The 22,273-nt window shown below is 42.2% G+C and overlaps 1 protein-coding gene across 2 annotated transcripts in view; it reads right to left on the bottom strand.

Annotated features, from left to right (window-relative positions):
* LOC132353829 (liver carboxylesterase-like) overlaps positions 1-21,965 on the bottom strand; it is a 65,313-nt gene extending 43,348 nt beyond the window's left edge. The window contains exons 1-2 of one of the 2 annotated variants that reach the window (XM_059905328.1): positions 21,882-21,965; positions 20,947-21,031 (exon numbers count right to left, since the gene is read on the bottom strand). The gene's annotated coding sequence lies outside the window, so the exon portion shown is untranslated. Of the gene's footprint in view, positions 1-20,946; positions 21,032-21,881 lie in introns of those variants that run through there. The other variant, XM_059905329.1, reaches the window with a different exon arrangement.
* Between the last annotated feature and the right edge of the window lie 308 nt (positions 21,966-22,273).

Below are 22,273 nucleotides of genomic sequence, written 5' to 3'. Positions count from 1 at the left end.
GCAGAAGATCCTGCAATACTTTTATTTATTTATTTATTTTTAAACAGTTGAGGAGAGGTTTCAGATCATAGCCTCATTTGCACTTACTCCTACCCGGGAGAGTAATCTGCCAAAGGAAGCTAATTTTGAATAATGAATGCCTTCCGATAATTCCCACTTGAGTCTGTGTCTCAGGGCTGGAAAGGCATCAGCCATGGAGGTCAATAAAATTTGAGGGTTGACAGACCACACAGGCATATTTATTCCAGTTATCCTTGCCTTGTGTCTGTCTTTTTGTACACAGTTTGGGATCACAGGCAGGGAATCAGAGACAGGGAAATGGACCCCCAGGGTCACGTTGTCTGACACAGTACAGAGGGGACTGAGTTTGTTCCAGGGAAACTGAGGCATTGGAAATCAGGGTAAGTTTGTGACAGGAAAAACTACAGAATCACCACCATTGTGGCAAATCTATCAGTCATTTGGAGGTTGGATTACCATTATTTGCAATGTCCTGAGGTATTTGCGCAATGGCATTATCTTTCCAGGCCAGAGCAAAGCAAAAGGTGGACAAAAGAATCATAAAATATTTTCATGGTGTAAGAATTAGGAAAAGAATGGTCAAATAGCAAAGGAGAAATGGAATGAAACTTTCTGGATCCAATGTCTTGGTAGGAAGTAGTCTACCTCAATGTTGGCTACTTCTTTTCCTAGTCAATTTGATTTTGAGGTCTCCAGCAGGTGTGCAGTTCCTAGCGTCTAGAGGAATCCTTTTAAGTTGAGAAATGAGGACCCAAAGGACCTTCCTGGTGGTGCAGTGCTTAAAAATCCGCCTGCCAATGCAGGGGACATGGGTTCGATCCTCGGTCTGGGAAGATCCCACATGCCGCGGAGCCAATAAGCCCATGCGCCACAACTACTGAGCCTGCGCTCTAGAGCCTACAAACCACAACTACTGAGCCCATGTGCCACAACTACTGAAGTTCGCGTGCCTAGAGCCTGTGCTCCACAGCAAGAGAAGCCCCTGCAATGAGAAGCCCACGCACCGCAACGAAGAGGTGCCCCTGCTCTCTGCAACTAGAGAAAAGCCCACGCGTAGCAACGAAGACCCAATGCAGCCAAAAATAAATAAATAAAACAAATAAATTTATATATTAAAAAAAAAGAATCTGCCTGCCAATGCAGGGGACACGGGTTCGAGCCCTGGTCCGGGAAGATCCCACATGCCGTGGAGCAACTAAGCCCGTGCACCACAACTACTGAGCCCGTGTGTCACAACTACTGAAGCCCGCGTGCCTATAGCCCGTGCTCCGCAACAAGAGAAGCCACCGCAATGAGAAGCCCACGCACCGCCAACGAACAGTAGCCCCTGCTCGCCGCAACTAGAGAAAGCCCGCGTGCAGCAACAAAGACCCAACGTAGCCAAAAATAAATAAATTAATTAATTAATTTAAAAAAAAAAAAAGGAAATGAGGACCCAAGGTTTAAGTCCCTGATATTTGGCTGTCATCTGGGTAGTGAGGAGGACCTGTTATAATGGGTTCCCTTCCAAGGAGATTCAAGGACAGTCTTTGTGCTTAGTGATTCCAAATCAGAAGGGTGAGAAAAAACTTGAAACTTTAGTTTGGAGAGTCGTAGCCAGATATTTGAGGAAACTAGAAAAATTCAGGATCCAGTCCAGTTTACAGCAACATGTCTTGGATTTATCTTTGTATCCATTACACTTAGCAGAAAAATTCAGGATCCAGTCCAGTTTACAGCAACATGTCTTGGATTTATCTTTGTATCCATTACACTTAGCATAGTGCCAGGCATTTGGTAAATGTCTGGAGAATGAATGAATAAATGAAATAATGAATAAATGGAAGGAAAGATGGAGGGAGGGATGAAAGAATAGAGCCAAAGACTATGGAGAGATGGAGTCCCTTTATTGTAACAACATTCTGTCCAAAGACCCCTGCCTGGAGAGGGAATGAGTTCCCTGACCCTGCAGGTGTGCAACAGGAGGCTGAGTCACTTAGCAGGAATATTGTAAAGTTAATTTAGGCATCAGAAGGGAGACTGAATGAAATTTAAGATGCTTCCAAAATAAGAGCATGGAACTCTATGAAATAGAAGCCCAGGGAAATGAAAAGATTTGCCGTTAATTCCCCAGCTGGGCAGCTGTGGGTCTGGGAGTTGCTCTGAAAGTTTTCAAGTTGTTCTGAGGACCCCAGACCACAGCCTCCCCTTGTCCAAAGGCCTCTGTGTGCTGGTGTCTGCCTTGGGTAGCTCACAGCGCACTAAGGCTAGAGTCCGGGAAGGGAGAAACACTTATGAAACAAATTGTTTGAAGAGTCTCTGGCTACCTGTAATTGGAGGGTTTAGTCCTGGCTGTCAGTATAAAAGAGGGCAAACTCTGGGGAGGGGAGGGTGTGTCTTAGAGGTGGCCGGGGGGTTCGGGGGGGTAGGAGCTTGCAGCCAGAGCTGGAGAGGGCGGGACTGGAGGAGGGCAGAGCTGAGAGGTGGGACCGCACTGCCCCTCCAAACTCCTAGAGACCTGTAGGCATGGGAGCTGCTCTTCCGTACTGTGGCTCTCTGCTCTGGTCCTGACCTCCCTCTCCACTTCCACAGCCTGGCATGAGTCCTCCTGAAATGCAAATAGCGGGGTGACATTTCGAAATCTTTGTCTGGGACGAGGTGCCAGAGATGCATACAGGGCAAAAGTTCCCTAGCAATGGCTCACCCTCTGGACTTGGAGCTTTGAGCCCAGCCAATCTGGTGGCAGGAGACACAGGGGAGGGTAAACACCATGAGACACAGCTGCACAGGCCATGTGCAGGAGGGAAATCAGCTGACCTCCCGCCTTGCTGTTGAGAACTTTGGAGAGTGCCTACTATTTTCCTCTTGATTATTAGTATGGATGAGGCCAAATCATGGAGAGTGGCACACTCACATTAATACCAGAATATTAATACCGACTCTGGAGCCATAGTGCATGTGTTTGCATCCCAGCTCAGCACTTACTAGCTGTGTGTCCTGAGGCAAGAACCTTCCCTTTTCTGTGCCTCGGTTTTGTATTTCTAAAATGGGGGTGACAACTGTATCTACCTCATTGGGCTATTGTGAGGTTGAAATGGGTTGCTGTTTCTAAAATGTGTCTGGAATGGAGACAATGCAAAAAGGTAATTCATAAATAAACGGGTTGCTTTAAGATACAGTGTATTAATAGACAATCTGAGGTGTGGTAAGGCCATGGATCAGGAGCCAAATGCCACTGAAAAGATAGTTTGTTACAGTTCCCCAGAGGAGGGGGCGTGACACCACCATGGTGGGCCACAAGGTGAGGCACCGGGTGCATCAGGAGGCAGAGGAAGGAAGGAGGAATTGGGCGCAAGAACCTTTATCTTGGTTGCTGGGGGGAAGGTAGAGGCGAAGCAGAATAAGCAGGTTTGGGATTGGCAAACTAGCCAATTGCAATGGGCTCTGGGGCTTAGGGAGTTCCCACAGTTGTCAGGTACTTGGCCTGGAGTGATTAGGGCAGGATGATAGTGGCCAGATGTGGAGGGCCTGATAAAGAAGGTAGTTGGGGTACAGGCTCTGGCACGCTTGAAGGGGAAGTTCATTCCTATCATTAGGGATTGGCGAACTCTGGGAGGGGCAGTCCCTCCAGAATCAGCAAGGCCCCAGATGTCAAGGCATCAGAATACAGAACATGAAACACCTGGTTAATATAAGGGTGCAGCAAGGGACCTCAGAATGCACCTGTGCCATTTTATAGATGGGGAAACTGAGACTCAGAGAGGGACATGTACATGCCCAAGGTCAACCGGAAAATCATGCTCTGAATTCTATCTCTATCTCCTGAGTCCAGAGCCAGTGCTCTGGCTGTCAGTGCACTGACAGCCCAGGCTCCACTGGGTTTTATCTTCTTCCTGGGCCTATGACACTGTGAGAGGCCTGGAACTGAGGGTAAGAGCAGAGTAAGAACCAAATTAGGGGCAGATTATTCCCTTACTGCTGTTTACCCCCTGGCAGGGCCACGCCAGTTCCACCTTTAGAAAGTCCATACTGGCTGCCTCCATTTCCTCAGTTACCTCATCTGTAAAATGGGCATATTAATGTCTACCTAGCAAGGCTTTTGTGAAGATTAGTTTAAAGGAACTGGACTGCACATGCAATAATTAAAAAATTATTAAGAATTTCAAGATAGCAACAGCAGAGTACTAAAGCTACCACAGAGCCTGGAGGCTTCTGAGTGGGTACTGTGTGACAGCACAGGTCTCACACCCATGACAGAGCTGGTGACAGAGCTGGGATATGACCCTTGCCAGTTTGGCTCTAGAACCTGGCTTTTTTTAGAGGTGACATCTTGAGGGACAAATAGGAATTAGTCAGTTTCAGAGAAATGCACAGGTATGAGGCCCAGGGGGCTGGGTGTGCTTGGGGACACACCTGCAGGTAGTGCAGGATGACTGGAGCACAGAGGTAGGGTGGGCTGAGGAGGGGGAGTTTGGATTTACCTTGAAGGCAATGGGAGCCACTAGAGGGCTTTAAAGAAGCATGCAATAGGTGCTCAATAAATGTTTCCTTATTAGCACACCGTCTGTCTTCTCCATTAGACTGAGAGTTCCCGAGGACAGGGTTAGTCCTTCTTTGTGTTCTCTATTTCCTTCCTGGGATGGCTGGGTATGATTTTCTTCTTCTTTTTTTAAAATTTTTTTAATTTTTTAAAATAATTAATTAATTAATTAATTAATTAATTTTTGGTTGTGTTGGGTCTTCGTTTCTGTGCGAGGGCTTTCTCTAGTTGCGGCAAGCGGGGGCCACACTTCATCGCGGTGCGCGGGCCTCTCACTATCACGGTCTCTCTTGTTGCGGAACACAGGCTCCAGACGCGCAGGCTCAGTAGTTGTGGCTCATGGGCCCAGTTGCTCCGCGGCATGTGGGATCCTCCCGGACCAGGGATCGAACCCGTGTCCCCTGCATTGGCAGGCAGATTCTCAACCACTGCACCACCAGGGAAGCCCGCCGGGTATGATTTTGATCAATGAATGAATGAGTGAATAATGCCACCCAAGATATAACAATACAAAACCCAATGGGTCTTTTCATCCAAACAAGAACTGCTTTTCACTCTCCTGGTCAGGGAGGTGTTGAGGGTTCAGATAGGCTCTGAGACAGGTCCAGTGAGCAAAGACTCCTAGTCCTCTGGGCTTCCCTCAGCCTTTGCTTGGCAGCAGGAGTGTGTGCTGGTGCCACCTGGTGGCCACAGTGCTCATGTTCTATTTTGATTGTCTTCCTCCATTGCCAAGGGGCCCCGTCAGGCCAGAGAAGGGAAGCAGGAGCCTGGAGTGGGCAGAAATACTCTGCTCAGCATGTAACCAAAATTTTGGTCCCTGTTCCCAATGCCAAGTGATAATGAGGCAAGGTTTTGAGAATAAAGGAAAGAGAAAAAAATTTTTAATATAACAACACTTCTTTTAATGTACACACATCATTCTCCTATCGTTTCACTAGCAAAACCAGGGTCTTCAGAACTCAGTATTAATTACAATACCATCCCACATGGCTATATATAGCCTTAGAAACACTTTGTGCTCTTTAGATGTGGGGGCAGCAGGAGAAAATGGAAAAGAATAGTGGCTTCTCAGGATAGGTTCACCAAAGTGCCAGTTGATCCAACCCAATTGTTTGGAGTGAGAAAAATTTCTTGTCAAGTAGTTCATCATCCTTTCCAGAGTTTCACAGAGAACCTCGTACTCTTCTGCTCTTGGCACTTAGAAGCATTCCAGTCTTTCAGCTCTCTGATTATTCCTCCATTCAACAAGCATATGTGTTTCACTCACATCACAGTCCAAATGAGTTTTGCCAACTGCAACTGGCCTTCCCTTGTGATTTGGCATCTGGCTTCTCCATCTTGTGATGCTGAGATCTTCCAGGGCCTCCTGAGTCACCTCTGCTGTTCTAGAAGAGTCTCCTGGAGAGACAGGAAGCAATTGGAGCTCACCCTGGGGACACAGTTGCCGGCAGTAGCCATTTTTTGGTAGTTCATTCTACCACAAGCACACTGGTGCTGGCCAGGGCCATTTTGGAGTTCTTGAGATATTTATTTATTTATTTATTTTTATTTATTTTTTGGTTGCCCCACATGGCTTGTGAGATCTTAGTTCCCTGACCAGGGATTGAACCTGTGCCCTCTGCAGTAAAAGCACAGGGTCCTAACCATTGGACTGCCAGGGAATTCCCTTGAGAAATATTATTTTGCCAGCAAATGAGGAGGGTAGGAGACTAACATCTTGAAAACTACTGTCCTACTCTCTGAAAGAGGGCAGGTCTATTTAAGGAGAATTTTGAGGGTAGGGGTCACAGGACTATGTGACTGAGACCTCGCTGGGCTGGTGCTGTTTCTTTCGATATATCTGTGATTCATGGCCATTGCAGTAGTCTGCCTCTGGTCAAGATGTTCTGTTTCTCTTCTGCTTGATCCTACACACCTGTGACTCAAATTAAGAAGAACTAGCCAAACAGGCTAGAACTTATCAGCATAGTTAGCAGACAGAAACAGCATGTGTACATTATTTGATTTAATGCATGAGTTAAAAGAGGTCAGTTGTTAAATTTTTAACCCTATATTCAGCTACATATTCCCCACTGTCAGTTATAACCTTCCATATCTATGGGAGTGAGGACTAAAAAGTCATCTGGCTACTTCCTGCTGAAGGGGGCAATGTTAAAATTGGGGAGGATTAGAAGAGAGAAAGTTCTGGACTTTCATTTTAAAGGATTCGCTTGTCCCAAAAGGTGCTCTAAAATCCTGCAAGATAAGCAGAGAGGCTTTTTCTTTCTTTCTGGCCTGATGTCACCTTTTGTTATATTAACACCTTGGAGGGCATAAGGTTGCAGTCGGCCGCCAGGTTCTCAGTAGTACAGAAACGTGTCTGAAACCACATCCGTAACAGCCATCCAGCTCTGTATTCAATGCCTGAACCACAGTTACTCTACTTTGATTTTTAAATGTATACTTTTTCTTAATGGTTAAAGCAGATGTACAAGTATATGTAATAGGCCACAAACAGGCTGTTCTGATTAGCCTAAAGTTCAAAATAATGTATAAGCCACAATGACTTTCCCATACCTCAATATGTGAAAATTTCCTCCATAATTTTCCCCTTTTAGTTTCAAATCTCTCCATAGAAAGCATTGATAATCAATACATTTTTCCATTGTTGCTGGAGTGGTTTAGTTGCCTGCTCCAGGTCCATTCATGTCTCACAGTGCTAGGCTTACTCATCGTTTATACCTTTGCCTAGTTCTCCACGTTGGGGGAAAACTAATCAGATAGGACAAACAAATACAGTGAGGTATGCTGACAGGGAAACACTTTATAGGCTATGCATTTAATCAATTATACCAAATTGTCATTCAAACATTGTATATGTGCTTTTAGCAGTACACTCAAAGCAAGCAGTGATACATGTCATGAATAGTTAGACAACTTCACTAGAGAATTTTCTTTCCATCCTGAACATTGGGGTTAAAAGTATGGTCAGAAGTAAAACAATAACTTTCCATTTTGATAGGAAGACAAACATTTGGTAAACAGTTCAATTAAATTAGTTGGATGGTTCTTCAGGGCTGATACAGATTCTTGGGTCAGCTGCCGACCACTGCTGTTGTCTTCTTAACCTGGTGTGGTTGTCATTTGGGGTCAGCAGTCTTTTCTATAGACAGTTCAATACAGAGGCCCTTCTTAATTGGGAAATATGAATTTAAGAGTTGATTCCCTTCAGTTTCCTTGTGCATGAGGTACTTGAGCATACCTGATAAGAAGCCTTTCATCTAGGTTGGAGACAGTCCTTTAAATGATGCTTTTTCCAGTATGCATAACCCCTTGGTTATAGATCATGGGGCACCTGATCTTCATCCAAAGATAGATTACAGTGATGAGCTTCAGAAACAAGCTTAGAATATCTTCTTAATAACTCAGTTAAACTTAACAATAACGTAACATAGTAACAAAGAGCTATTTGGGAAGAGAGTTTTAGATGGTAAATACTGACCTCAATTAACAAAACTAGAATTTAACACCTATTGAAATGTAATCTTTTCTCTCTAAAAGTACCCTCATTTTTACCAAATATAGCCAAATTATGATTGTAGAAAGAATATCCCAAGTGGAAAACACATTTTCTAACCATTTCTTTTTTCATTGTGAGGGCATCAGTCTTGCAGTCAGGGAAGGCTTTAACCCATCAAATAAAAAATGGGGTTTGCCAGGGAGCTGGGAGGATCCAAGTGGCTGTCTTGGGTTTCCCATAGCCCTGACTGTTTAACTCACAGCTATTGTTTACCTATCTTAATTTCTCTGATTTAGGAGCAGACTGTTGCCATGTTATAAAGACATCAGGATGGCAATGAGGAGTTAATTTTCTTTGTAGAAGCAGAATGGACTTTATCTACATGTGCTATAATCTTTATAGATTCTGTTGTTGCCTTTGCATGAAAGTCAGTTAGGGCATTTCCCTAATACTCAGGTTCAGTCCCTTTGGTGTGAGCCTCAGTTTTGATGATGGATAACATTTTATGTCAGGTCATATAAGATTTTAAGGAATTTCATATAATTTCTGTAACACCCACAATATATTTATATAGACATAACAAAAAGAAGGCTTAATGTTACCTTTTATTTGACAATGCTTCCCCTCTAATTTAATCTACCAAATAATCCTAGTTAGTTTAATATTTTTTCTGAGATGCCTCAGGGGCCCTCTGAAGCACCTCAAAGTTAGCTGGAGGTCAGAAGAACCTTAACTAGAATTTGACATTTGGGAAGTTTGTCAAAAATATCAAAAAGTTTCAAAACACTTGGTGAACAGAATTACATGTCATTTTGAAACAATACTTATTCACTCAACCAAAGTAATAAAAGATTTCAAAAGCAAATACAAGTCACTTAAAGGCAAAGAGAGTCACACAATCTGTTCTCAAAAGCAGCATTTCAAGAAACCTTTGTTCTTTTAACAGAGAGAGAAAACCAAATTCTTTTTTTTTTTTTTTGGTACCACCTTACTGTTAATAACAAAATCCATTTATTTAATTAAATTCAATCTAATCTTAATCAATCCTGATCATTAAAAAACCCTCCTTTTTTCAAGGTTCTTTTTCTGTAAACCTTCCATAACTTTATGTGTCCGTATTAATTTGTCCCCTTTTTTAAAACTATAAACAACCAGCTCTAGGACAAAATTATTCTCCTTTTTTTTCCCCATGAATATATTTCCAGTCTTCATGTCTTCTGTCACTGACAACATATATCCTACTATCTTTACATATTGAAATGTTTCCCTTATTATTTTAGTAGCTTTAGTTATATATAATAATTTTTTAACTCTTAGAAACCTTAACAAAACCAAGAAACAAGTAATTTAACTGGTTGTGATATCAGCATTCCTTGATTAGCAAACTTAAGAATTTATTTCATAACCTCCAAAAACATAGTTTCCTCATAGTATGATTTCTCTGGCATGTGGTGCAAGATGCATGTCTAATAAACCCAAACGTCTTTAGTTTCCCTCTCGTAATAAGACAAAAGTAGGTAAACTTAGATTTGTTCAGCAATCAATGTTCCAGTATTTTACCTTAAAAATGATTTCAACATTTAATGTTATCATTTAATTTAATTTAGCAAAACTCTAAAATTTCAAGTTACCAGAAATCTGGAAAAACTATTTTTAAGTAGACATTTCTAGAACATAATTATTCCCAAAGTGTTCACTCAAAAGCTTTTATCCCATACCAAGTTAATTTTCTTGCTGACAGATTTTGCAGTAGATATACTGGGCTGGCCAAAAGGTTCGTTCAGTTTTTTTCATAAGATGTCTCTAGTAGCACTTAGTTTTCTTTCACTTCATTCGAAACAATTTTGTTAGATTGTATGTGACAGCTGTCATATCAGCATGCATTTAAAAAAAGACATCAGAATTGGTGAATTTTTGTATAGCCATTTTAATATTGAAGATGGAAGAAAAAAAGCAACATTTTTGGCATACTATGGTTTATCATTTCAAGAAAGGTAAAAACGCAACTGAAATGCAAAACAGATTTGTGCAGCGTAAGGAGAAGGCGCTGTGACTGATCGAACGTGTCAGAAGTGGTTTGCAAAGTTTCGTGCTGGAGATTTCTCGCTGGACGATGCTCCACGGTCGGGTAGACCAGCTGAAGTTGATAGCGATCAAATTGAGACATTAGAGAACAATCAACATTATACCATGTGGGAGATAGCCAACATATTCAAAATATCCAAATCAAGCCTTGAAAATCATTTGCACCATCTTGGTTATGTTCATTGCTTTGATGTCTGGGTTCCACATAAGTTAAGCGAAAAAAACCTTCTTGACCTTATTTCTGCACGTGATTCTCTACTTAAACGTAAGGAAAACGTTCCGTTTTTAAAACAAATTGTGACGGGTGATAAAAAGTAGATACTGTACAATAATGTGGAACGGAAGAGATTGTGGGGCAAGCGAAATGAACCACCACCAACCACACCAAAGGCCGGTCTTCATCCAAACAAGGTGATGTATATATGGTGGGATTGGAAGGGAAGTCCTCTATTATGAGCTCCTTCCAGAAAACCAAACGATTAATTCCAACAAGTACTGCTCCCATTTAGACCCACTGAAAGCAGCACTCAACGAAAAGCGTCTGGAATTAGTCAATAGAAAAAGCAAAATCTTCCATCAGGGTAGTGCAAGACTGCATGTTTTTTTGATGACCAGGCAAAAACTGTTACAGCTTGGCTGGGAAGTTCTGATTCATCCGCCGTATTCACCAGACATTGCTCCATCGGATTTCCATTTATTTCGGTCTTTACAAAATTCTCTTAATGGAAAAAATTTCAGTTCCCTGGAAGACTGTAAAAGGCACCTGGAACGGTTCTTTGCACAAAAAAATAAGTTTTGGGAAGATGGAATTATGAAGTTGCCTGAAAAATGGCAGAAGGTAGTGGAACAAAAGGGTGAATACGTTGTTCAATAAAGTTCTTGATGAAAATGAAAAATGTGTCTTATTTTCACTTAAAAACCGAAGGCACTTTTTGGCCATCCCAATAGTATGAACTTATTGACTCTCAGTAAACCCAAGTACAATAAAAGTACTATACTTAATGTTGATGATTCTAAAGATGTGCCTTGCTAATTAACATACTTAAACAATGAACTTAAACTGACTTTAATACTAGATATTAATTTAATACTGACTATTCCTCAGACCACGTGAACTTGAAATTTATTTAGCTTAATTTCTCTCGTATTTAGAAATGTTTGATTTGTAAGCGCTTACTTTAAGCCAATTAAATAGAGCTCATTTACAAATTAACCTCAGCAATATTATCCAAAGACAAAGACACATAATGAGACATACATATATCCAGACAGACCACAGAGATCTCATAGTTTCTGCTTGAGGTTAAAAATGCCTCTTTGCCTTTTTTTCCCCCTTGGCTTGAGGTTCTGTTGCAGCAAAAATAGAAATGAAGTTTCCCTTCTCCTAAGAACAAGGAAAATAAAGGGAACAGTGAACAGGCTAGAGAAGAAACATAATCTGGCCTGAAAGAGTTAATCACTCCTAGTTTTTTGTTTTTTGTTCCAACTGTTACTAGCATCTGTAGTTTCTGTAACTAGATTTGTACTTCACAAAGCTAACCTATTACTCTTTAACACTATGTGAATTACATCCTGCACTCCCTTGTAGTAAATCACCCCTGTAGCATCTGCATTTCAGAAAAAAGGTCGCAGGCGGATAACCCAGAGACAAACGGACCCAATTACCCGACAGCCTGACGCCAGCTGTGACTGTTTTGAAATAATGCGGGAAGAAGAAGAATGCAAGACCTTCACTACTTTGATCCTTATCATCTACCCCGGACTGCAGCCCTACATATAAACTCTTCTCCGATTCCCGAAGGAGGTGGGGGGCACAGTCCTTGAGGCGCTAGCCTGCTGTGTCTTCCCTTGTGCCTGGCAGAAAAATCAAGCCATCTCTCTCTTCCTCCAAAATCTGTCTCCGAATTTCTGTTCGGCATCGGTGCACAGAGAAGCCGAGATTTCGTCCACAAAATGAGGCTCCTCCGGGATCTGCTCGCAGGCAGGCGGCTCCGCCGTGCCCCTCGGCTTGATCGGAAGCTTGCGGATCTCTCTCCACGCCCTTCAGGAGAGCGGAGGGTTCGAGGATATCCCTGAGTCCAGATCGCCAGGGACTCCCTGCCCCAGGGCTGTGCCCCGTCACACCCGGCCCGCCGACTCGGCTGCGGAACTCCGAGGCTGCGGCAGAGAACGTGGGAGAGGCTGACCCAGCAGCTGCCAGGCTTCTTTTGCCTCAAGGACACCTTCTCTTCTCTTGCCCGTGCCGGCCTGGACTTTCACTCTGAGAAAACACTAAATATTGGAAGATCAGAAAGAGGGCATACGGAGGTCGCGGCACACCCTGTCAGCACCTACGGTGAGTCTTCGGGAGTGCACTCCGTGACCTTTGACCGTCCCCGTAGGGGAACTTCGGTTCCAATTTGGGGGATTTTCCTGCAAAGGGAAATCCTGATGTGGAATTCTCCCTGCAAAGGGAGATTCTGATGTAAGGCGCCGCTTTGGGGCAACCGTCCAGGTTGAGTGGGACTCGGAAGTCACGTTTGGGCAGGTCTCTGCCATATGTTTCTCTTTTTTCTTTCTGAGCATCCCTTTGCTGTTTCCTTCTATGGTTTATGTTTATGTGTGACTTCCAGCTGAGGAGGTGAAGGTTTATGTTTTGATTTGAGCGCGCTAACATCTAACGCCTGTTACCAACTGCTCTAGCCAAAATGGGAAGCGCTTCCTCTAGGGTTCCTTCCACCCGCATCTGGGAACTTTTAGGGAAAATCTTAAATGACTGGTCGACCTGTAGCTATGATCCAATGACAAAGAGAAATGGCCTGAAAATGGGTCTCCTACAATTAGATCTTTTTTGCCACAGGATGGGGAAAATGGACTGAGGTTCCCTTATGTTCAGGACTTTGTGCCCCTTTTATTATAATTCTGCTCTAGGTGGCTCCATAATCAAAAGCCGGAGGAATCAATAAAAAAACAAACAAACCCAAAAAAACTCCCCTGACATTCTAAATGATCCTCTTCTAACTTCTCCCAACTCTCAGGGCCGGGGTGGGGAACCAAGCTTCCCACTCCTGCAAGTTCCCTTACTTCCTCAGATTCTTCTGATCAAACTAACCCCACCTCCCCAGAGGGACAGTCCCTGCTGGGACATTTTATCAGCCAGTCTGCCCCGGTTATCAGAGCCAATCTGAGCACTATCTGGTTTAAATTTTAGCTGTGAAAGCATGACCACAAAAAGAGAAAGATCATTTTTGACAGTATGGCCACAGTATTCTTTAGACTCTGGAGAAAACTGGTTAAAATAAAACTTTTCTTAAAATTGAAAAGCCAGTTCTTTTTGCATGTGCAATTAGAAAAGGCTAGCTTGTTAAAATACTTTTCTTCAAAATTCTGACCCTGAGAGAACAAAAATATGCCTAGGAGGAAGCTTGAAGTTAACTCTTATCATGTCCTTGAGTTACAAACACAGCCCACTTTGCTTGAGAGTTCAGCCTTGGGTTAATTAGTAGAACTTCAAGCCAAAAAAAAAAAAGAGGCAAAGAGACATTTTAAATCTCAAGTGGAAACTATGAGATCGCTGTCTGTCTGGATATATGTGTATGTCTCAGTATGTGTTTTTGTCTTTGGATAATATTGCTGAGGTTAATTTGTAAAGGAGCTCTATTTAATTGGCTTTAAAGAAAAGTAAGCGCTTACAAATCAAACAATTCTAAATACAAGAAAAGTTAAATAAATTTCAGGTTCATGTGAACTGGGAAATATTCAATATTAAATTAATACCTGGTATTAATGTTTAAGTTTGTTGACCTAATTAATCTAGACATGTCTTTAGAGCCATCAACATTAAGTATAATACTTTTATTGTGCCTAGGTTTAATATAAACTAAATAAGATCTTATTATATCTGCTACAAATTTGTCAGCAATGAAAATAACTCGATGTGAAGAAACTTTTAAGGAGAAAAATTGCAAATGAGATAAGAACTTTGGGTGAAGTTTTAGGAATAATTATGTTTTAGGAATATTTACTTAAGCATGATCTCTCCAGATACTGGACAACTTGAAAATTTAGAGTTGTGCTAAATTAAGTTAAAGGATGGAAGTTTATTAAATAACTAGGCCATTTCCAAATAAAATAAGATACTGGAACAGTAATTACTGAACATTGGCTTCCTTTTACAGAGAAACAAAAGGTTAAGAACTATTAAAAAATGTGTTTGGGGGCTTCCCTGGTGGCGCAGTCGTTGAGAATCTGCCTGCTAATGCAGGGGACACGGGTTCGAGCCCTAGTCTGGGAAGATCCCACATGCCACGGAGCAACTAGGCCCGTGAGCCACAACTACTGAGCCTGCGCGTCTGGAGCCTGTGCTCCGCAACGAGAGGCCACGATAGTGAGAGGCCTGCGCACCACGATGAAGAGTGGCCCCCGCTTGCCACAACTAGAGAAAGCCCTCGCACAGAAACGAAGACCCAACACAGCCAAAAATAAATAAATAAATAAATTAAAAGGGGGGGAAAAAAAAACAATTACTAAAACTTAAAAAAAAAAAAAAAGTGTTTGGTGCCACACTGAGATATTTTCTATAAGAAAGCACATTCTTCAAAAATTATTATTTGGATATATGTTTACCAATCTGCAGAGTGCTGAATATAAAGGACAGTTCATGGTTGCTTAAGGAAAGTAGAATGTGTGTTTTTAGTAAGGAAGGTATGAGGAATGGAATTGCATTTTATTAAGGGAAAAGGAAGTAGGTCTGACTTACAGGTGGCTGTTTCTGAATGGGAAAATAAAGTGATGGATACAGAAAGTGATAAAAATGGTTTGCAGAATGCGGACCCTTAGGAAAGAGTTTTATACATGGTACAAGTTTTCTTAAGATGTTGAACTGCCTTGGATGACAGATTTAAAGCTTGCTTGCTTGCTTATTTATTTATTCATTCATTCATTTTTGGCTGCATTGGGTCTCCGTTGCTGCGCGCGGGCCCTCTCTAGTTGGGGCCAGCGGGGGCCACTTTTTGTTGCAGTACATGGGCTTCTCATTGCAGTGACCTCTCCTGTTGCGGAGCACGGGCTCCAGGCGTGCAGGCTTCAGTAGTTGTGGCGCACAAGCTTAGCTGCTCCGCGGCATGTGGGATCTTCCTGGCTCAGGGCTCGAACCCATGTCCCCTGCATTGGCAGGCGGACTCCCAACCACTGTGCCACCGGGGAAGTCCCATTCTTCTTTACCTTTTAAGTGATCCGTTTGATATTTGCCTTTAAAATCTTTTATCGTTACTTTGGCTAAGTGAATAACTACTGTTTGCTAGTGAAGTATGATCTTATCTGACTGAGTGTTCTAAACACTTTTGATTTTTTTGATAAAACTTCCCAAATCAAATGTAATGAAGTTTCTTTGACCTCTAGGTAACTTTGGGGTGCTTCAAATGGCTCCTGAAACATCCCAAAGAGAGAGATTACACTAATTAGGTTCATTTGGTATGTTAAAAGTATGTGGGAAGTATTGTCAAATGTGTAATATATCTTCTTAGGTTATATTGTATGGTAATTGTTACTAATATAGATATTCTAGAAGTTATATGGAGTTTCAAAAAAAATTCTGATACGTCCTGGTAAAATGTTATCAGTCATAATTCTAGTTATTATCTTAAGTGTCATATGTCACAACAGTAACCAAGTTACCTTGTTAATTACATTGTAATCAGATTTTAAATTTGCCTTAAGTCTTTTGTCTTTATAGACACAGTTTCACTCCGATGCCTTTGCAAAAATGCTTCCTCTTCAAGAAGATTTATAAAAAGGACTTTTGGATAAATACAAGTTTCTGACTTTCAGACCATAATGCTAAATTGGATATAAAGAAGCTCTTCTCCTCAAGCTACTTATGGTTTACAACAATTTGGTGATTTACACTTATGGGTAAAATTAAAACATTTATCTTCTCTATCTGCTCCCTCCAGAAACTGGAAACTCTTAGGTCCCCAGCAGCTTTATCAGATAGATTAGGAAGGCTACCTCACTAACAGGTATAGAAATCTCATGGTACTTTCGGGACCTTGAAAAGGGAGGAAATCACCTACATCTGGTAAGCGAAATCTGTGACAAGCCCTTGGTGTGACTTCCCTGAGAGGTCTTTTAAAAGTTCAGTCTGAGACTCCTATAAAAGTTTCAGCAAGCAAAAAGCCTACATGATCAATTACAGTTATATAAATCATCAGGCCAAGTTTATTGATACCAGACTAAAATTTGGTTCTCTCTCTCTGTTAAGAGAACAAAGTTTTCTTGGAATGCTGCTTTAATAACAGACTATGTAAATTTCTTTGCCTTTAAGTGATTTACATTTGCTTTTAAAATCTTTTGTTACTTCGGTAAAGTAAATAAGTATTATTTCACAATGCTCTATAAAGATTATGATGGCACACGTAGATAAAGTTCACTCTGCTTCTACAAAAATTAACCCCTCATTGTCAGACTTTTGCCATCCTGATGTCCTGAAAACATGACAACATATCTACTCCTAAATCAGGAAATTAAAAATGGGTAAACAATAGCTGTCAATCAAACAGTCAGGGCTATGGAAAATCCAAGACGGCTGCTTGGCTTTTTCTGGCTCCCTAACAAACCTCATTTTTTATTTGACGGGATAAAGCCTTCCCTGGCTGCAAGGTTAATGCCCTCACAGTGAAGGAAAAAAATTATGTTTTACTGAATATTAAATTCTAGTTTTGTTAATTGAGGTCTGTGTTTACCAAGACTCACTTCCCAGATAGTTCCTTGCTGTTATTTTATATTGCTAAAAAGTTTAATTGAATTATTAAAGGCCACTCTAAGTTTGTTTCTAAAGCTTATCTCAGTAATCTATCTTTGGATGAAGATCAGATGCCCCACTACCTACAACCAGAGGATTATACATACTGGAAAAGACATAATTTAAAGGACTATCTCCAAACTGGATGGAAGGACCCTTATCAGGTACTCTTAACTAGCTCATACACAGTAAAACTAAAGGGAATTAATTCTTGGATTAATTTCCACTCACAAAGGGCCCCTGCACTGGACTGGCCTATAGAGAGGGCAGCTGACCTCAAAATCACCTTAAAACCATGCTCAAACAGAGGAGAAACTACACTCACACCAGGATGAGAAAAAGACAACATCAGACGTAGACAGCTTACCCAAGATCCTGGACCTGACTCATATGCCCATTTATAATGTTCTCTTGACTTCTTGGGCCTTCGCATATGAATCAAATGTTTTTCCATCATAGGCACGATCCTATGCTAGCTTTAAAAATCAATCCAGTTGTTGGGTTTGTGGCCAATTACCTATGTCTAGTACTTCTGGATCACCTGAGTGGATTTCTCCACTCCAAGGCTCTAATTGGTTGACTCTTAAGAAATTAATCTTAAAAGGAAAATTATAATCATGTTCAGGCCACTACTGATATTACTAGATAAGTTCCCCTCATCTGACCAATTAATAATACCTGCTCTGACCCCGACCATAAATATGAATTTTCCTCTATTACTCAAAGTTCAATCAGAGCAACAAGCAAAATTTCAGCCAAGGAATAAAACCTCCCACAATTACGGGATGGATTTATGTAATTAACACCAGGCTATGGTAATTTAAGGTTAAAGGCTTCTCTATGTTGGGAACAATTAAATCATACTAAGGATAATCATCCTAGTAACACTAGGAAACTGGGCTGAGTACCTTATGGACAATGCCAATATATAATTTCCCTGAAGAATAGGGATTGGTATAGAACAGACTAAGTCAAGACAACCTGGGATATACTGGGCTGCACCTAATGGAAGTTCTTGGCTTAATTCTTACTTATGACTTTATTACTACCAGCTGCTATTTGTATTTTGCCTACTTCAAAAAAATTATTGTTTCTTATGTTACCAAATGTGTGACTGAGCCTCTGATAAAATGAGGATATATAGTTCCATAGGAGATCAAATGATTACCATAACCTAACTCTAGATATGAGAGGAAGCAACAAGAGGAAATATCCTGGACCATAAGAGACTAGGAAGACAGGTGGTCCAGAGACTTCTGGATACGAGTAAAGGCCTAGTCCAGTAATAGCACATGGAGTGGCCTATCAGCAAAATCTTCGCCAGACCTGGGAAAGAGCATTCCTAGTACTGTGGGACAAAATGGTCATGAAACGCCCCAAACCATGGTTGAAATTATGACCATAAAGGGGCCCTGCCGACTGAAAACTGACACTTGCCATCTACTTCTACAAGGATTAAATCATGAGCTTCTGTAGCTGGTGACCTTCAACACCCTCTACAAGGAGTTCAGGGTGGAGATCTTAAATGAGACACTCTGCTCTGGGAAAAACAGACAGGACAGGCCTTCAGATAGTTAAATACTTTCAGGAGAAGATTTTATGAGCCCAAATTCTTGCATCTTCTCATACCTAGAGAAACACTGACATCATTAACAGTGACACTAAGGTGTTATTTTAGGCAAGTCCTTTTATTGCTAAGAACTTGAGTTTTCTGAGCTGCGTTAGATTTGGGATGTTACCAGCCATTCTCAAAAGAACATCTGCTGACAGCTGGTAACTGCAACCTTACTTCTTAAAGGTCTCCTCTGGTAACTATTACACTTTTAGATGAAAAACTTGCTTTAGATCATATGTTAACAAAAAGAGAAAACACATATGTAGTGACCAGTAGCTCCTGTTATTTATATGTTAATACCACATCAAAGGTTAAAACCTACTTTGATGAAACTAGATAACCGGCTACCTAGCTACAAGTCTCCCCAAAGCGCCAGGCCTAGATTGGGTTTCAGGCTTAGTCTCCTAAAAAGAAATGAGATCTATTTTGTCTATTAACGTTTAGGTTGTCACTCCTCCAAATACTTCTAACAGGGTCTGTTATACCTACATCAATCACACTGAGCTAATAGAAGAGGACATAAAATTATATATATGACTACACCAAATGGCTCCATTCCTTTAGACAGGGTAACCCAAATGCTGACTCTATCTAGACCAGGATCAAAATTACTACCCAACGTAACATGGCTCTTAGTCCTGCTTGGGCCCCCGGCTACAATAATTCTTTTACTAATCTTTGGCCTCTGTTTTTTTTTAAACTACTTGTTAAGTTCTGTCTCTTCCAGATTACAATAGGTTCACATCAAGATAATGATGATGCAAAGATTCCAGCCATTTCTCAGAACAGATCCTGCCAAAACAACAACAGAAGTCACCCCGGGGCCCTTAATAAGATAGGGTGAGAGCTCCGTGACCCCAACTAGGTAGGGTCTACGAGCCCCTTGCCAGCCTAAAGAAGCTACAGAAGACATACCGTCGTCCCTGTCGTCCCTTATCCTCCCAATGAAGATTTCTTGGGGTTCACACCTCTCAGGGGGGATATAAAATAGGAGATAGATGGGCCCCTGGGCCGGATAGCTGGTGTTTGTCAAGTGGAGCAAAACTGAAGTTTTGTCCTCAGCCAGACAAGAATGACGCCTGTTTCCCTCCCTCCATTGATATGGAGGGAATGAACTAGCAGTGGGGAATTTGTTGCAGCAAAAATAGAAGTTTTCCCTCTCCTGAGAACAAGGGAACACTGAACAGGCTAGAGAAGAAACATAACCTGGCCTGAAAGAGTTAATCACTCCTAGTTTTTTGTTTTTTTTAACTGTTACTAATCTGTAGTTTCCCTAACTAGATTTGTACTGCACAAAGCTAACCTATTACTCTTTAACACTATGTGAATTACATCCTGCACTCCCTTGTAGTAAATCACCCCTTGTAGCATTTGCATTTCAGAAAAAAGGTCGCAGGCGGATAACCCAGAGACAAACGGACCCAATTACCCGACTGCCTGACGCCAGCTGTGACTGTTTTGAAATAATGCGGGAAGAAGAAGAATGCAAGACCTTCACTACTTTGATCCTTATCATCTACCCTGGACTGCAGCCCCACATAAAAAATCTTCTCCGATTCCCGAAGGAGGTGGGGGGCACAGTCCTTGAGGCGCTAGCCTGCTGTGTCTTCCCTTGTGCCTGGCAGAAAAATCAAGCCATCTCTATCTTCCTCCAAAATCTCTGGCTCCGACTTTCTGTTCGGCATTGGTGCACAGAGAAGCCGAGATTTCGGCAACAGTTCTGCTTATTAACCCAAGGCTAAAGTCTCAGGCAAAGTGGGCTGCGTTTATATTTCAAGGACATGTAAGAGTTCACCTCGAGCTTTCTGCTAGGCATATTTTTGTTCTCACAGGGTCAGAATTCTGAAAAGAAGTATTTTATCAAACCAGCTTTCTCTAACTGCATATGCAAAAAGAAACAGTTTTGGCATAAAAAAACTTAATCTTGGCAATTTTTCTCCAGAGTCTAAAGAACACTGTGGCCATGCAGTGTTAAAAAAAAAACAAACTTCTCTTTCTAGGAGCATACTAAAAATCACCCAGTTTTGTAAAATACACCCTAGGGAACAACTACAAGATGGAATAGCGCTCTCATTACCCATTTTCCTTTTAGACATAGGCTTATAGCTGTAAGCTGGTCATTCGGCCATAATCCTTCCCAAGGGACTTTCGGACGAAATTGAGACGGCACCTCCCATGTTTAAAAGCAGACAAACGACAAAGGAACAACAAAGGAACCAAACCCAACAAGGCCAGCTAAACAAACAGGAACCTTTCAAAACTCAAAAGAGAACAAAAGGGAACAACTTCCCCGGGTTCTCTGGTCCCACTCAACCGTGACCTCCATACCAACGGTGCCACAAACACCTCATAAAGGCCTGGAAGTATCACAACCTTCCTTAAAAGTACGGAATCAAGGATCTCGGTGTGCACACCAGGGGACTTACCCAAATGGCCCAGGTGTCTTGACTCTTCCAAAATCTGTTTCCTTTTCCTCCAAGAAGGTTCAAGTTGCAGGAGACGACGTCCTATCTGGGGAGAGAGACCGGAGTTCCCCAGAGTTAAATGGGGCTCCGGCAGCTGCTTAGACAGTCCTTCACTCTCTTCCCGGAAGGGGGCCCTCTTGCCGGCCTGGGCTCCAAGTGCAACCTGGGGCGGGGGCGGGCCCGGGGGCGGGGCGGGGCGGGGGGCGGGCCCTCCCCTCCCCTCCCCTCCCCTCCCCTCCCCTCCCCTCCCCCGCTCCGACAGTGTTCCATTGGACTTGGGTAGGGGATGAACACCCCACTGGGGAGCCGAGGTGCCTCTGGCTGGCTCAGCCAATTTGTAACCGAAAATTTGGTCCCTGTCCCCGATGCCAAATGAGAATAACGAGGGCAAGGTTTTGAGGATAAAGGAAAGAAGAATTTCTTAATGTGCCAGCAAATGAGGAGGGTAACAGACTAACATCTTGACAACTACCGTCCTACTCTCTGAAAGAGGGCAGGTCTATTTAAGGAGAATTTTGAGGGTAGGGATCGCAAGACTATGTGACTGAGACCTCGCTGGGCTGGAGCCGCTTCTTTTGATACTTCCGTGATTCATGGACATTGTGGTGATCTGCCTCTGGTCAAGGCAGACCAGACTGACTGTTTTTCTGCTGACTGCTTGATCCTACACACCTGTGATTCAGGATAAAAAGAAATAGCCAAACAGGCTAGAGCCTATCAGCATAGTTAGCAGAGAGAAGCAGCATGTGTACATTATTTGAATTAATACATGAGTTAAAAGAGAAGGTCAGTTGTTAGAATTTTAACTCTATGTTTGGCTACAAGCAGACATACCTGCCTGCTCAACCAGTTAGAGGTGCCTCTGTAAATGCCAACCCAGGTCAGTCTGTCCTCACCTGCAAGATCTGCGTCCCGAATCCCCATAACTTGAGGCCAAGGGAGTCATTGATCTCACCCCATAGGACAGAGAAACCCTTTATCTATGGCCACTCAGACCATGGTGCTTTCCACAAGGGCCCCTGCCATTGTCAGCAGATGATGGGATTCAGGTGAGGAAGCCATGAAAGGGAGGTAATGACCAGTGTCCTCCCAATATCCTCATCCTCTTCCTAAGATCCTCTTCCTGATTCTGTCCAGAGAAGCAATGTATCCAGTTACACAGTCTTTCTCCCACCCCAGACTCTCTTACAGCTAAAGTTGCCAGGTTACATGAATCTGGCCAATGAGATGTAGATGAACATCCAGGTAGGTTTCTAGGAAATCTACTCTTCTTCAGAGTCAAGAGGCA

Source organism: Balaenoptera ricei, chromosome 19 (assembly GCF_028023285.1).
Source record: "Balaenoptera ricei isolate mBalRic1 chromosome 19, mBalRic1.hap2, whole genome shotgun sequence".
NCBI lineage: Eukaryota > Metazoa > Chordata > Mammalia > Artiodactyla > Balaenopteridae > Balaenoptera > Balaenoptera ricei.
Note: the sequence above shows the minus strand (reverse complement) of the source record. Positions and strands in the feature narration are given on the sequence as shown.